This window comes from Danio rerio, chromosome 3 (genome assembly GCF_049306965.1).
Source record: "Danio rerio strain Tuebingen ecotype United States chromosome 3, GRCz12tu, whole genome shotgun sequence".
Lineage (NCBI taxonomy): Eukaryota > Metazoa > Chordata > Actinopteri > Cypriniformes > Danionidae > Danio > Danio rerio.
Window position 1 is genome coordinate 39332519 of NC_133178.1, and position 16920 is coordinate 39349438.

Below are 16920 nucleotides of genomic sequence, written 5' to 3' on the forward strand. Positions count from 1 at the left end.
GAAATTTACAGTTAATGTAGTAGGATTACATATATATATTGTCAGAGCAACAGAACGGGATGGGTGCAGTAGGACTGGTTGGTTACACGTGGGGGCTTGTCCGGTATCGGAGTGAGGTTTTGGGGGGTGAGTGTAACAGAGGTCAGCTAGCGAAGTTGGGTGCTGGTGCAGTAAGTTGGGTGCAGAAAAACCAGTGGGTTACACATACACACAAACACATACACACACAAAAGAAATAAGGATGTACATGAGGCATCATAATGGAAAAACTATTTATCAGCTTTTATTTACATTTGAACAAAAAGTTTTGTCAAAAATTATTTATACCCTTGACCTTATTATTCAATGTGGAAGTGCACTGATTTTTGCGACTTTTTAGAACTTCTGGTTCAAGTTTCAGCAGAAAACATTCAAACTACTTCCTCTACAAACAAGTGTGTTCATGACTATACAGACACTGCAGAATTATATAATAGGAAAACATTAGTTTGCAACATCAAGTAGCAGAATGAGCTGTTTTTAATGTCTAAAATTAAATGGAAGTGAATGGGACTGGAAGTCTTGAGCCACCGAAAGTCTCGAGGCAAAAAGATTTAAACAGCTGCGCCCGCTCTTACACGAAGAATAAGGTCAATAGGAAAATCCATTGTTCTATTCCATTCCAAAAGTCCAAACTGTTCTAAAACATCCTAATTACCTTCATTCATTGGAAACAACTATTTTATTCAATTCAACAGGTGAAAAACAGAAGCTCTCTGCTGTTGATTTGTGGACAGTCATGACTAAGACAAAAAAGCTCAGTGAGGACCTGCGGCTACACATTGTGTTTGCTCAGAAAAAGGCTATGAGACCACATCTAAATGTCTTGAAGTTTCAATAACTACAACGAAGGGTATAATTACAAATACAAGATATTCCGCATTGTATAATATCTTAGCAGACATGGTCAGAAGGCAAAAATTCCAAAAAAATGTACCTGTCTAGAGGGAGAACTAAATAAAGAATCCAAGAATCAGCACCAAGACCATCCTGATGAATCTGGCCTCTGCTGTTGGTAAGGCAGACAGTCCAACGGACACTGCATAGTGCTGAGCTCCATGAATGCAGACCAAGGAGGACACCACTTCTTCAGAAAAGGAACTCAAAATCCCGCTTGGCCTTTGCAAATGCTGGTCTTCTGTTTTATGGTCAGATGAAATATACATTGAATTGTTTGGCCAGAATTATGTAGCCCTCGTTTGGGGTTAAAAAGAAAAGCCTTCAACCCTGTAAGCACCATCCCCACTGTCAAACATGGTGGTGAGAACCTAATGATTTCGGGTGCTGGTGAACCAGGGAAACTAATCACAGTAAATTATCCCATGAAAATGGAGCAATACATCAAAATTCTCAACAAAAACATCAGGCAATATGCAGAGAAACTTGGCCTTGGGAACCAGTGGACAATTCAGCTTGATAAACGACCAAAGCACACAGCACAAATAGTGAAATGATTAGCAGAAAAGAGCATTAAAGTTTTGCAGTGGCCCACCCAGAGCCCTGACTTAAATCCAATTGAGAATCAATTGTGGAGGGAGCTAAAGATCAGGGTGATGGCAAAGAAACCCTCCAACCTGGACTTTTCTGTTGATTTTTTTAGGATGGTATGGATAATTTTGGACATGCCAATTTTGTTCAAATGTAAATAAAATCTGAGAAATTATTACAATGATGCCTCTTGGTGTACAATGATGTAAGTTGTCTTTATTTGTTTATTTGTTATTTATTTATTTCTGGGGAAACCTCTGTCATTAACGTATTTTTTTATTCCACAATAATGCTTCAAGTACATAAGTGTCTAATATATTTTTTAAAGAACCTTTTGTCAATGTACACGTCTGAATATTTGCTAATTTGTTGTAACCACAACAGATTAAGTAAAAAATTATTGTAAGTTAAATAAAACAATTAATTAAAGTACTTTGATATAGTATGGTTTAAAAACACTAAAGCATTTACTAAAAAATACTATAGTATTTTTTTCATGTGGACTACACCATCAACACAGTAAAAAAATACAGTGAAGGAAATCTCAGTGCATTAAAAACTGTATATATCAGCTCTTGAAGGAACAAAAAAAGTAAGATTATCCACCTTAATCAAATGGAAACTATCACAAGAAACAACCCAAGAGTCTTCATAAAAGCCAACACGATTTCAGCACAAAGCAACGCCAACAAACCATCTGAAAGCGTTGTTAGCAACATGCGCGCATTTCCTGAGCATTAGCCCGACACCGTCAGCTGGATGTAGATCATCAACAGTGACAGTTTCATTAAAGTCTTTCAAACATTTGTCTTTCATTCTTGTAATACGAAGTTGCTTTTGTGCCAAAGCGCCGAAGCTTCTCTCTCATCTGCGTGCACTTGTCTGCTTTGTGGAGTGACACGAGCAGCTGCATCTGGGCGCCTTTTCAGAGGAGGAAGCCGATCCTCATGATGTCATGATTAAAAGAATGCTGAACAGAGCGAGTGTAACTGTAAGGTATTGTTTGGCTCCTGGGGTGAGCTGTGGTGTCTTTTTTTGCCTTTTTCTGTTTTTTATGCACAGAAATGGCGTTCATGTTGTGGCTGATGGAGGCTGACACACCAGCGCTCCAGAGGCCTCAGATTCACAGACTACGCAAACCGCATACGGGTAGATGAAAATGATGTGTGGGTGCATTCACAATGAGACAGTGCATATTAACGGGTTTGTTTTTGTCACGCTATGCTATTTTTGCACAATAGCTAGCAAACTTCAAAAGCCACTGTGCGCTGTTTTTGCAAACAGTGGTTAGTTCATGTTGTCGTATGATCTGGTTTGTTGCATAAAAGCTCATTTCTTATGTAAAAAATAAAGATTAGATTGTTTCATTCCAGCAGCTGCTGTGTTGCTGTGGTTTACTAGCTTATTTAAAGAGATAGTTCACAAAAAATGAACATTTTGCAATCAATTAAATGAAAAATCTGCCATGGTTTCCTTACTCTTCTTCATTTGCTCCAAACCTACTGTATTTAGGTTTCTTTCTTCTGTTGAACACAAAAGCAGATACTTTGAAAAATGCTGATTGCTGGCACTATTGAGTTGCTTATTTTTCTTTCAATGGAAGTCGGTGCATGCCACAACATTTTACAAAATATCATCATGGACAACAGGGGGGGGGGGGGTCTCCTCATCCACCACCAGTGTGCAGCATCCACCTGGATGATGTAAAGGCAGCCATATTGCTCTAGACCACACACCCCACATCAGCTGATTGGTGTAGAGGAGAGAGAGTGATGAAGCCAATTATGATATGGGGATGTTTAGGAGGCCATGATGGACAGAGGCCTGAGGGCAAATTTGGCCAGGATGCCAGGGGTTAAACCCCTACTCTTTTCAAAGGACATCCTGGGATTTTTAAGGACCGCAGACAGTCAGGGCCTCGGTTTAACCTCTCATCCGAAAGACGAATAATCTCATAAAGGTTTAAATTCTAATGAGGGAGTCAGTGATGAGCTAATTTTCATGTTTGGGTGCACTAACGTATCTCTTGGAGTCTTTTTTTACTTCTTTTAACCTTAAAAATATGAAAATATTTTTATGCGTGTGCTAATAAAAAAATTATCTTAAAAAAATTTATATTTCAACTATACTTGTTCTCTGTGTTTTGACCATGAAGATATAATTAAAAGTGTAATTAAGTACACGTGGTTTCTAGTTTCATTTTTGCATTTTTTTTTTGTCATAGAACTTTTATTCTTGCAAATACTATTTTACATTTTACAACAACCCACACACCATGTACAATCCTATCTAGCCCCAACAAAACGATCCTCAAATAAAACAATCAACATCTGAAAAAAAATAATAAAATAAATACAAATACAGAAAAAAAACTAATCATAACAAACCATATACAGTTGAAGTCAGAATAATTAGCCCCCCTTTGATTTTTTTTCTCTTTTAAATATTTCCTAAACGATTCTTTAACAGAGCAAGGAAATTTTCAAAGTATGTCTGATAATATTTTTTCTTGAGAAAGTCTTATTTGTTTTATTTCGGCTAGAATAAAAGCAGTTTTTAATTTTTTATGAACCATTTTAAGGACATTAGGAAGTTTTTCGATAGTCTACAGAACAAACCATCGTTATACAATAACTTGCCTAATTACCCTAACCTGCCTAGTTGCCTAATTTACCTAGTTAAGCGTTTAAATGTCACTTTAAGCTGTATAGAAGTGTCTTGAAAAAATATTTAACCAAATATTATTTACTGTCATCATGGCAAAAATAAAATAAATCAGTTATTAGAAATGAGTTAATAAAACTATTATGCTTAGAAATGTGTTGAAAAAAATCTTCACTCTGTTAAACAGAAATTGGGGGGAAAATACACAGGGGGCTAATAATTCTGACTTCAACTATATATATACATATAGACCCATATAACTTCAACAAATCCACATTTAAGGTTTTTAAGTCACTAAAGAATGCAATAAATTGTTGCCATTTTTCAAAAAACTGTTCTCCCCTACCACTTATGTTGTACAGGTGTAATTAAAAAAATACCACAACTTCGAAAATCTGTATGTAATTAAAGAAACAAGATGGAACCTTGAGAAATTAATCAATGTGAAGAGACTTAACGTTTTTTTTTTTTTTCAGGAAAAAACAAGTTCATAGATGTTCAATATGACTCTCTCCACACTCTCTGTAGCATCTTTGGCTTACCAGTTTTGATAGCTGCAGTTATTTCTTCTTTTAGTTACTTGATGTGAAACTTCAGAGCTTCCTTAAATCACCAACAGAAAGAGCTTAGCTGTCCTTTTCTTCTTTGCAGAGTTCTCGATTTTTAAAGTTGTGGTATTGTTTATGAATAAGCCTATTTAATTTTCCCAAGTTTTAAAAAGAAGACCAATCTTTGAGCCATAATGAAATAGAGGGGGGTTGTGGGGAGCTGTTTACTATTTTAATTGAATAGGATTTCAAATGTAACCACTTTAAGGGAAAAATCTCCCAAAATTGTTTATTTTCTATCATTTTATTATTTACTCTTTTTTGCCTTCAAGTGGTTCCAAACCTTTATGAGTTTTTTTTAAAACAAGCAAAAAGATATTTTTAAGAATGCTGAAAACCTGTAACCATTGACTTCCATAGGAAAAATAAATACTATAGAAACACTATGGCCAATGGTTGTAGGTTTTCTTCAATACATCTTTTGTGTTCAACAGAAATAAACTCATAAAGGTTTAAAACAAGTAAATAGTAAGTAAATGATGACAGAATTTTTAGTTTTGAAAATATTTAAAGTATTTTGTTTAGATTTAATTTAAATTTATTAAAAAAAAAAAAAGCATGTAGAAAACTAAACCGATCTTTTCTTGTTGTGTACATAGGAATTTATTTCACAAATATGTCCTAAAGGCCTTTTTGAAATGTGCATTTTTTATTTGAGGTTTGATGTAATCTCAACATAAAGAGAGGGTGGGACATAGAATAGCTCCTCTCCTTTAAAACAAACCGTTTTGTTTTGTCACAGCTCTGCCAGTGAGAGTGGATGAGATCAAGAGCATCAAAGGACAGCAAATGAGAAGGGACAGGTCTGGACATGTCAGATACTCAAGAACATTTGACTGATCAAGATTTGATGAGAAGCTGAAGTATAAGGTAACAGAAAATCTGGTGGAGGTGACAAACCAAAAGCTTTTAATGTTTCTATCCTCTAAATGTTAATTTTTTCTCTGTTTTAGAGCACATATACAGTTGAAGTCAGACTTATTAGCCCCCCTTTGAATTCTTTTTTTCTTCTTTAAATATTTCCCAAATTATGTTTAACAGAGCAAGGAAATTTTCACAGTATATCTGATAATATTTTTTCTTCCGGAGAAAGACTTTTTTGTTTTATTTCGGCTAGAAAAAAAAAAGTTTTTAAATTTTTAATACCATTTTAAGGTCAAAATTATTAACCCATTTAAGCTATATTTTTTACATAACAAACCACCTTTATACAATAATTTGCCTAATTACCCTAACCTGCTTAATTAACCTAATTAACCCAGATAAGCCTTTAAATGTCACTTTAAACTGTAAAGAAGTGTCTTGAAAAATATCCAGTAAAATATTAGTTACTGTCATCATGGCAAAGATAAAATAAATCAGTTATTAGAAATGAGTTATTAAAACTATATGTTTAGAAACGTGTTGAAAAAATCTGCTCTCAGTTAAATAGAAATTGGGTGAAAAAATTAACAGAGGGCTTATAATTACAAACTTCAACTGTAGCTTACCTTAGCATAATGCTACTAACATCTAAAAACTTCATTTTAATTTCGCTGGATTTTAAAAGTACAGTGAAAAGTATCTTTGAGTATAAAAATTAATATCTAAATTGAAGTATAATTAAACTGCAGAAATAATATATAATTAGTGAAACTAAAAGACTGATATTTGCTTAAATAGTTGTGCAAAATGTTTTTGTTTTAGTATCTTTGAAAGCATTGTATTGGCTATATTGTCTGCTTGTATATTAAGTCGTAATCATTTTTCCGTCAAGCTTATTGCTTTTTTTATGTACATGATGTCAATATTTCACAACACATTTGCCAGGCCACAAAAAAAAAAAAAACAATAACCTTGATTGTGGTCAAAAGCAATGAAATATTGAACTGGATTCCCAATGCATGCACTTGATATGTTTTTCGAAATCCATGCAGGTTTACAGAAACTCAGGCATCCATCATCCCGGTCATAGTTTCCAGGAGATCAATAATGCAAAATGACACTTTTTATATGCAGGCTCAAAGCGAAAGCCTTCCATTTTCTGTGTGATTTATTCCTGCGCTCCAAGCTGTCACCTTCCATCACCGCTGCTTTTATCACTAAATAAAAAGCTGTGCTATAAATCGCAGGCGTCGTGGGGTCATTGTATCACAATGCAGTGACGCTCACAGCAATCCTGCTCTTCATCTGACCAATTTATTCAAAGCATCAGGCCTTTATTTAACACGGGAGAGGTCAGGTCACCTTCCAGCGTAGGTGCGCTTGGGTTAATGGCAAACAGCTGAAGCACATCGCATTGTATTTCCCCAGAATTCATGGCCAGCTACACTTACCATACAGCTCTACCATATGAAATGAAAATACTATGGTTGTTTATAGTGCATACTATAGTGTTTTTCAACCATACTATATAGTAAAGTGTATTATATTGTGTACATTTCAGCACTAAAGGTGACTTTTTTCATTAAAGATCCTGTGAAGTGCTTTGAAATATGCATTCTTATTTGATGTTTTACATAATCTCAACTAAAATACAAACAAAGGGACATAGTGTAGCTCCTCCCCTTTAAAAAACAGCCAATAGACTGATTTCACGCAGCCGCCATTTAAAAAGTGAAATCGATGCTGCAGTGGGAAGAAATTCATAAGTATCACTTGAGTCACAGAGGAAGTTGTGTACCTGGCTGTATATCATATCAGCGAAGAGAAAGCAACACAAATGTATAATGTCACCATCTTCCGAGTGACCCAAAGGTCCGTTCTGAATGGAAAGTGAAAATAAAAAGGGATCTCAGAACTCATTTTCAGTTCTGTTAAGGGAAATGGCACTAGTTAGCTAACGTTTTCTTTCCCAAACACACGTTTTAGATGCCATTTATCAAACTCAAGTTAATGAACTGAATCTTTTACTATATTAGATCTGTCACGATACGTAATTTTGTTACTTTGTAAACGTCAATTTCCCACTAACATTCAAGCGCTGTTGAACGCAACACTGCTGACTTGCCATAGTATTCACCAGTGCTCAACAGAAATGACTGTGATCGGCCATGAACGTCAACAGTTCATTGTACTTCACTGATGTTTACCGAGTGCAAACAAAGACAAGCAATCGACTGATCTTTGTGGTTTTAAGATGCTTCAGTGTTCGTGTATCTGTGTTTGCACTTGGTGAAGATCGGTGAACTGATGACCTTCACGGCCAATCACAGCCATTTCTGTTGAGCACTGGTGAATACTATGGCAAATCAGCAGTGTTTAAAAGCGTGCACAGCGGCGCATAAATGTTAGCAGGAAATCCAAATTTTTAAACCTTCTGTACCGGGACAACACTAATCCAGACAACACTAGGATACAGATGACTGCAATGTTTTATCGCTCACCGGGTTATATACGCTGAAGCAGGGAAGCATCCTCACAGTGTTTACCTGGTGCCGTGAACTGAAGCCTAGGAGGACTCTACAGCGTATTACTCTTAAAGAGATCGTGATGTTGTTTGATGCCTAAAATGCTTTTAATTGTTTAAATTAAACTAAACTAAATTATATTAAAGTGATGTTTACACCATATCTGCATTTTAAAATTGCAACAACAGCTGGATGTTTGTAGTCCACAGCATGTTGTTGCAATGTTTACAGTACTGATCCTATACTTCCGGGTTTCTTCCCACCGCAGTCTCACTTGGCGGCCGTGTGAAATAAGCGTATAGCGTTTTGTTTTATCCCAGCTCTGCCAGTAAGAGTGGTTGAGCTCAAGCACATCAAATGAAAAGCAAATTAGCAGCGTCTTGAAGGAGGCGGGGCATGCCAAATACTAGAGAGATTTAATTGGTCAGGATTTGATGAGAAACTGATGACAAACTGAAGTATGAAGTGATGTTAATAAAATGGCAGAAATGACCAATAACAAGATTTACATCAGGGTTATATTTTCAAGTGTGAATGTTGTCACTAGCTATGTTTCCATCCAAAAATGTGAATGAACTTTATGCGCAAATCTTGATTATCGCATAAAAGACGTGCAAATAAAGCAGCATTTCCATCCAACATGTCATAGAGAACAAAATTGCTACTTCCTGATTAACTAGTGTCAAATATCTACAGTAAAAACTGAATTTGCTGCAGTAGGAGAATCTGCGTAAATCTTTTCTTCGTCTAATAAATGACTTGCACCTCAGAAGGCAATCCTGACACGCAGTGAACGTGCAGTGGCATTTGAAGGTGTCAGACGCGGAGCACAGACGTTCTTGATTTTGGAGGTCATTAATAATTTAATAACACTAATACTGAAACGGTAAGGCATTTTAGAATGACCAAAACAACAGTTCAGATGGTTTACAGTGTGCTCAGCCTGCTTGTTTGTCCATTTACACACATTTTCATTAACACACGATCTCTTATCACACAATCACATGACCTTTTTTAAAGCACATGCTGGAGTTTGTGCGGTAGGTTTTTATGCGCATCTTTTTTTTATAGAATAAAAAGTTTATCCTACTCAGTTATGGGCATTTTTTATGCACATTTTCAAAATTTATGCGCATCATGGCATTTCCATGCCATTTATTTATGCTCATATGCAAAATGCGCATAAAAATAGGTGGATGGAAACATAGCTACTGTTTTGGAGCACCCAAAGATAAAAAAGATATCCTGAAAACTAACAAAACTGATACTAACATGTAAAAAACTTTATTTTAATTTTATAACACATTTAATGAATGCTACACAGCGTACTGTGGTATTAATTACCACAGTAAGAACTAAAGTAGATACTGTAATGTACTTAAATTGTTACTACAGTAAACTGTGGTGTATTTAAGTTTAGTATACCCTTTAATTGTAGAAAACTACAGTATTGGATTATTTGTTTATATTAGTTTAGCAACTGTAGAATTATTGCAACATAATCTTTCTAGTACTTTTTTTCTAGTACTAGTGTGGTTCAAAAACTCTGCAGCGTTTACTATAAATGATTATACCATTTTTTCATGTAGGTACTTTAAAGTCCCAATGAACCAGAAGCTGCAATCTTTATTTCTTTTTTTGTAATAGGACACAGTTCCCAGAGAAACTGAATTTTAAATGATCAAACAGTGGACGTGGCTTATTTTTTTCTACCACGGGCTGAATGGCTATAGTAAAGTAAGCATTTCAATCAGAAAAAGGGGGGTTAGAAGAGTTATTACAACCTAACAGACACCTCCTGCTCACCATTTCTGTTTGTTGTCAAAGCTGACAGTTGGAGCAGCATGGTTAAGTATGTTAGCCACGCCCATTGCCTCAAAATCAAGTAATCTGGTAATTGAACTGAAAACAAACAGAAAGTGCATTTTCAGATTTTAATTAAAGATTATGGAGGCAAACTGTTTATTTTTCTTAATGGCATCCACAGATGAATTTTTCACCACCAAACTAGCAATGTGCTAACTAAATCATATGGTTAGTTTTGATTTCTTGGGGACTTTAAATAGGTGCTTAAAAACTACAATATACTTTAGTTTTTACTACAGTAAATTGTGGTTTATTGTAGGATAAATACAGTATTTGTCGAAAATTTATATTTTAAATGATGTATGTTCATATTATTGTACTATAGTACAACTATAGAATTACCACAACAGATTAGCACTATAGTATTAACTATAAATTACTATAATGTTTTTTCATGCAGGCTGAGTCACCGCCATGCACGATTTTGTTGGTTTTCGTCATTTTTTTTGTGGCACTGACTTTAATTAAAACACTTAAAATGTCTTTATGATTGTGCTGACAGTCTTTTTTACCACAGAATTTAGCTTGAGGGTGAACTTAAAGGGATAGTTCACTCAAAACTGAAAATTCTGTCAAGTCCCCAAGAAATCAAAACATATGATTTAGCTAGCTCACATAGTTTTGTGGTAAACAAATCCTTTGTGCATGTCCTTAAGACAAAAAAAAGTGTTTACACTTCTAATCTTTAATTAAAATCTGAAAAAGCACTTCCTGATTTTTTTTCAGTTGTAAGATTTCTTATTTCTTAGGATTTGGGTGAGATTAACATATTTAACCACGCCCCTCCAACTGTCAGTTTTGACAACAAACAGAAATGGTGAGCAGGTGTCTGATGGTTGTAATAACCATTTTCTCCATCTTTCTGTATGAAATGCCTAATTTACTAAATCCAATCAGCTCGCTGTAAAAAAAAGAAGCCACGCCCACTGTTTTCTCATTTAATATGCTGTTTCTTTATGAACTGTGTCACTTTACAAAAAATAATGGTCGCAGCTTCTGGTTTGTGGGGTCTTTAATAAACAAAAGTAGTTATTCTGAAGAAACTCTGAGAACCTGTAACCATTGAATTCTTTAATATTAGTTTTTTCCTACCATGGAAATCAATTGTTTCCAGTTTTCAACTTTCTTCTTCTAAATATATATATATATTTCATTTTTGTGTTCAAAGTAAAACGAAACTCATAAATGTTTGGAAACACTATAACAAATAAATAATAAGTACATTTTTATTTTTGGGTGAACTGTCCCTTTAAGAAAAAGGTCCACATCTGTTCATTTAGATTTACGTACTGCTCTTTCATTACTGTCAGTCTTTCATAACCATCGGCATTTATAATTAGTCATTTAATGTAACTAGGTTTCCATAAATGGTTTATTTACGACACCGGTCTGTATTCTACTGGAGTTTTAATTTTCTATGTACTGATACAGAAAGCAAACCCATCAAACTAAATGATTTCTATTGTGCCTGATTGATGACATGAAGCAAAATGAGAGCAAATGAGCAAGACTGATGGAGTCCAGCAACAAAGCAGAAAATTACTGTCATTTGTCCCTCTTCTATGGATCAATAGACACACAATGAATTCTGAAAATGTCATAAGGAGGGTTTTGTTCCACTGCTTGTTTGTCACGGCTTTTGCAACGCAAGTAAATCTTTTTTTGACTGCTTGCAGACAATGAACACTTTTATTGCTTGCTTCTCGTGCATTTTTGGGGGATTCTCTTATAAACAAACTACAAGCATGGATAAATGCAACAAAGCAAAGATTCAAGTCAAATAAGCAGGGCAAGCTTTATGGTTTTGTATATGTAAATGTAAACATTAATCTGCAAAGTCAACTCAACATTGCATATCTATGCGATGTGACTATTGTGGATGCACACATTACGATATCGATGCTGATACAATATATTGTGCAGCCCAAGTGATAATTATTAGTCAATAGTTTTCTATTTCACTGGCAATATATACCTTTAAATGATCAACTAAGCATGCTCTCCCATTCTCAATACCTATAAAGAGGTATTTGGAGATACATAAAAAATTTCTCATGACTTTAAATTGCAGATTCATCCCTCAGATGATATTCTATTTATTTCAAAGCCGTCTGCATGACTTAAACTCCACCATCCATGAGCAGCCGAGATGAACCGTGATGTTTTTCTTCAGAACTGCGTGTGTCTATTTACTGTTCCCATGACTTTTTAATAGCAACTTTTCATCCATCGCTCTCCTCTGAACACAACGCCAGCTTTGTGCTATTTAAAGACGGTGGGCGTAGCAGTGTGTGTGTACATTCTGATTCTGTGTACTTTTCATCATATTCTCTTTGTACCCAGCAGCTGTTTAAAAGCAACAAGATCTGCACACTTTTTTCCCCTCCCATCACCACAGATAAAGCAAATAATTTGCCCATATCACGGAAACACGCGGTCCAGGCGTTCAAAGATCCAATAACATGAAAGAGATTGAAATCAGAAGCACTAGGAACATAAATATGCGCTGATTATATTCTACAATCTCATCTATAATCCACATAGGCAAGCGTGTAATCAGACAGTCTTTCTGTGGAGTTTGTTAAATAAATAAAGAAATGACTTTAAAATGATATTATTCTCAACTCCGAAAGCCCTAAAGAACTGATTCGATATTAAGGTTTAATTGCGGCTTGGATCAGAGAGTTATTTGCATATAACAAAACACAATCTTGCGTAAACAAAGCCATTAAGGCAACAGTACATTTAATCTGACTATTAAACATCACAACACAAGCACACTTGAGGGAAAATGGCTTAAAATGTCAAACTTTCATGATATATTTGTGATCACAGAGCTTAAATCAAAGCACGTCAAGGGACTAAGAATGCTTTATTCTGTGTATAGCAGACATGCCCAAACTAGGGCCCATGGGCCAAAGTTGGCCCTTGTTAACCTTTAATTTGGCCCTGCTATCCAGTCTTAGAAGAGAGGTAGTTTTATTTTTATTAGTTTGTTTTATTGTTAAGCCACAAAACAGCAAACTGGAATTAAATGTTTTAACTAAATGTTGCAAATGAATCTGATTTTTTTTTTTAAGTAGACCGCCACTGATGGATAGAAGACAATGCAGATAACATTGATCTCCTTTGTGTTAAAAAATGATTTATTTTTTTATTGTAATAAATTCATTATAAAATGTAAAAAAAAAATAAAATCTATAGAATTATTTTATATGATTAAATCGATATATTAATAAAATGAAATAAATAAAGAAATTACCAATGGCAACTCTAATGTAATAAACACTGAAATAATAATAATAATAATAATAGTTTGCCGCTTTTTCAACCTATTTATGCAAAATGAGCTTAAACAACACAAATCTTGAAATTTTTTTTGGCACAACTTCATTGTTTTATGTTTAGTCCACTTAAATGTGTTGATTTTGATTGGGACTTGATTTTGTTTGGGACTACCTGAATTAATTGTGTGGAACCCTGCATTTTAACAGTGCAGTTTGGTATATTTACCTTTGGCCCATGGCCCTCAATCAAGTTTGGGTTTTCATAAAAAAAGGTTTGGGCACTCTTGCTGTATAGGGTATTGGGGATTGTTTGGGGAGGTTTTACAATACCGGTGCCAAATTAATACCTATTTAAAAAGAAGTCTTAACAGTGATTAAAGCTGATTGCTTTATTGGCATAAAATAATAGAATAAAAAGCCACAAAATGATAGTGAATAGCCTTATTTGATTATTTGTTATTTATTTTTCTATTAAATTAAAAAACATTTAAAAAACACAACATATTCATAATAAAATTCACCTAATCTCCCCACAAGTAATGCAAAAAAAAAAAAAAAACAGCGTAATAAGAGCAAAGTAGTTATTGTTCTTGCTATGCTAAAAACCGGCTTCAAAATTCAATAATTTGCAGGAAAAAAACGAGAAATCAAAAAAGGGAGTCTTTAAAATATGACTGGTAAAATCTTCTCAAATAGATGCCCTTGTCCTATTAAATGATTTCTAAACTGTATTGGAAATGCATGTGGAGAGAATTCCTGAAGTGTGTAGGGCATTTGTTCAGAAAGGTAGATGGCTTCATGGAACTTCCCTTTCATGTTCAGTACCTATATTTCAGAGCATCTGCCTAACTGTATCTTTAATCGAAGCCCAAGAAGCGAATTTCCAATTTGTTCACAGTAAAATATACTGAAATCTGCATTAATTTTAATATCCAAAACCAATTGCAAATATGAGTGGTGGTATCAGTCATGAAGCCAGAAAAGTTGATGCAGACCATAACCAAATATAAGTAAACCATATATAGGTCAAATATATTTATTATTATTATATTTATTTATTCATTCATTCATTTTCTTTTCGTCCCTTTATTAATCTATGGTCGACATAGGGGAATGAACCGCCAACTCATCAGCCCATTTGTACAGAGCGGATACCCTTCCAGCTGCAATTCATCACTGGGAAATATAAAAAATTTATATATCATTATATTTATATATCAATTGTAGATCAAATATATTCAATTGCAGCAGGTGCTCTCATAATCGAACACAAAGACCTTGAGAAGATGCTTGTAGAGTTCACTGTAAAAATGAATAAGCTTTACTTAAAAAATTGCGTAAACCCAATGCTTTAATAGCATCTAGTTGACTTTACTTCAAAATGTAACTGTTGAAACTTTAAAGTTGACTTAATCTTTATAATTATGCACACGCTTCATTTACTTCATAATATTAGGTCAAGTACTCATGTAAAGGTACTTGTATAACCTGTCTTATGTGTATAGTTAAGTATTTTATAGGATATGTCAGTTATGCTTAACTCTTATTTCCAGTGTTGTGTTTGTATGATTCATTTATGTAGCACTGTTGTCCTGCGAGACACAACAATTTGTTCCTCGGTATGTCCACACATGTAGGGGAATGACAATAAAGCTTAGCTTGACTTCACTTAGGGTTTACTCACTTTTTTCAATCAACTAATCGTTTTTATACAATGTGGCATTATTAACTCAGGGTGTCTGCGAGGTCTTAAAAAGTCTTACATTTCAAAAACAATAGCTTATAGGCCTTAAAAAGTCTTAAATTCACTTAAATATTGTGTATTGCAGGTCTTTAATCATTTTAAACAGGTCTTTATGTTCCTATGTCTATGTAAAGCTACACTGTCAACTTTATCAAATGAAATGAGTGTAGTTAACTCAAAATTTACTTAAAGTTAATTCTACTCATTTGAAAAGAGTTTTGAACTCTGTGTTGAAGGTAATGAGTTAATTAAATACTCATTACTTCAGCTTAAATGGATTAATTTCACAGTACTCATATAGATTAGTTTTTGTTTAACTCAAATGGTTTGTATAGCAATCGGTTTCCTCAAACGGTTTGAGTTGCTTTTACTTATTGGGTTTAACAGTACACAGTTGGTTTGAGTTCTCTTCATTTACTGGGTTTTACTGTGCTCAAATTGCTTTGTTTACTCAAATGGAGTAAGTTCACAGTACTCATTCGGATTCGTTTTTGATTCCTCAAATGGTTTGAGTTACCTTAACCTATTGGGTTTTACAGTGTCCCCAATCAGACCAGCACCCATCCAATCACCAACAATCCAACTCAGTAAAACTTTTAACAAAACTTGTATTTATTGACTCAATTCGCCAAATATTGTTTAATAATCTTCCTTACAATAACATTTGTTAAAAGTTGTGTTTATAGCTACCGGGTGAGGACATTTAGCTTATTATTGTTTTTCAAATTTGTAAATTTGTTTTTAATAAACTATTTGTGTGTAATGAACTAGAGTTTGCTTGTTTTTACACATTATTTAAAGTATATGTCTAATAAATTAGATTTAGATGGGGTGGATAAAATCCTTAGTATTTAGCCCTGAACTCTGAAATTTAATTCCTAATGCTCTTACAAAGGTCTTTAAAAAGTCCTAAAGTCTGTGTGAACTATAATTTGCTGAGACTTTTATTTCAGTATGCAGATGTACTTCCAACTGAAACGGAATATTGAGTAGAGGCATTCTTTCGCGCATCATTCCCTTATAGCAAACTAATGGTATGAGAGGTGGTATTATTAATATACAGTTGCTATGGAAGTTCTCATGTTGACATTAACAAATGGCCACTTCAAACACAGAAGCAAATGAACAGACTTTCATTGATGACTACCAAAAAAAGCACATTTTTTGAGTGGATTAACTTGCATGGATTCAATATTCACCTTAAGAATAACAATGTGAGCAAGCAAAATAAACATTGTAAATTCTAATTTCACTCAAACTTTAAATTTGTCTTGGTGAAACCTGCAGAAACCCTTTTACTGCTTTGCTATAAATGTATAAACATTGGAATGTTCAACCAATACAATCTTTATCTCAGGTATGGATCACAGATCTGCACTCATCCTCCACAATATAAATACTTTTTACGCATTCCATACATGTTTACTATATGCAGATTTTTTTCACGGACCAGCAAGCCAGTGTCACCCTGTATAGCCTTGACACATAGTCATGTAAGTCTCAGCCTTTTAAAATAACAAGGGGGGTTGAACATTTTGACCGTAGTGCAGCACGAAGGCTTGATTTCCCCATGCTGAGGATGGAGTGTCATGTGTGCGCGAACTCAGCCAAAGCTCAAGAGGAGAAGATGGACTTAAATTCTGCTCTGGCAACAAAATTGTATTCAGACTGACACTTGAGGACCAGAAGTCAGGAGAAGCTGGCAGGAAGAAAGAGCGGGAAGGTCAGGAGGGGTTATAGGGGAAGAGCTCATGATATCTCGGCATGTGCGTCCGTTCGTCCTTTGGAAAGTCTGCATTTCTCCACTGCTGAGGTGCACTGCTGGTTTGTGATGA

At 34.6% G+C, this 16920-nt stretch overlaps 1 protein-coding gene across 3 annotated transcripts in view; it reads left to right on the plus strand.

Annotated features, from left to right (window-relative positions):
* Positions 1-5542: 5542 nt before the first annotated feature.
* The window catches only part of tnrc18 (trinucleotide repeat containing 18), a 104956-nt gene continuing 93578 nt past the window's right edge, over positions 5543-16920 (plus strand). For all 3 annotated transcript variants that reach the window (XM_073944917.1, XM_073944922.1, XM_073944919.1), the window contains exon 1: positions 5543-5669. The gene's annotated coding sequence lies outside the window, so the exon portion shown is untranslated. The remainder of the gene's footprint in view (positions 5670-16920) is intronic.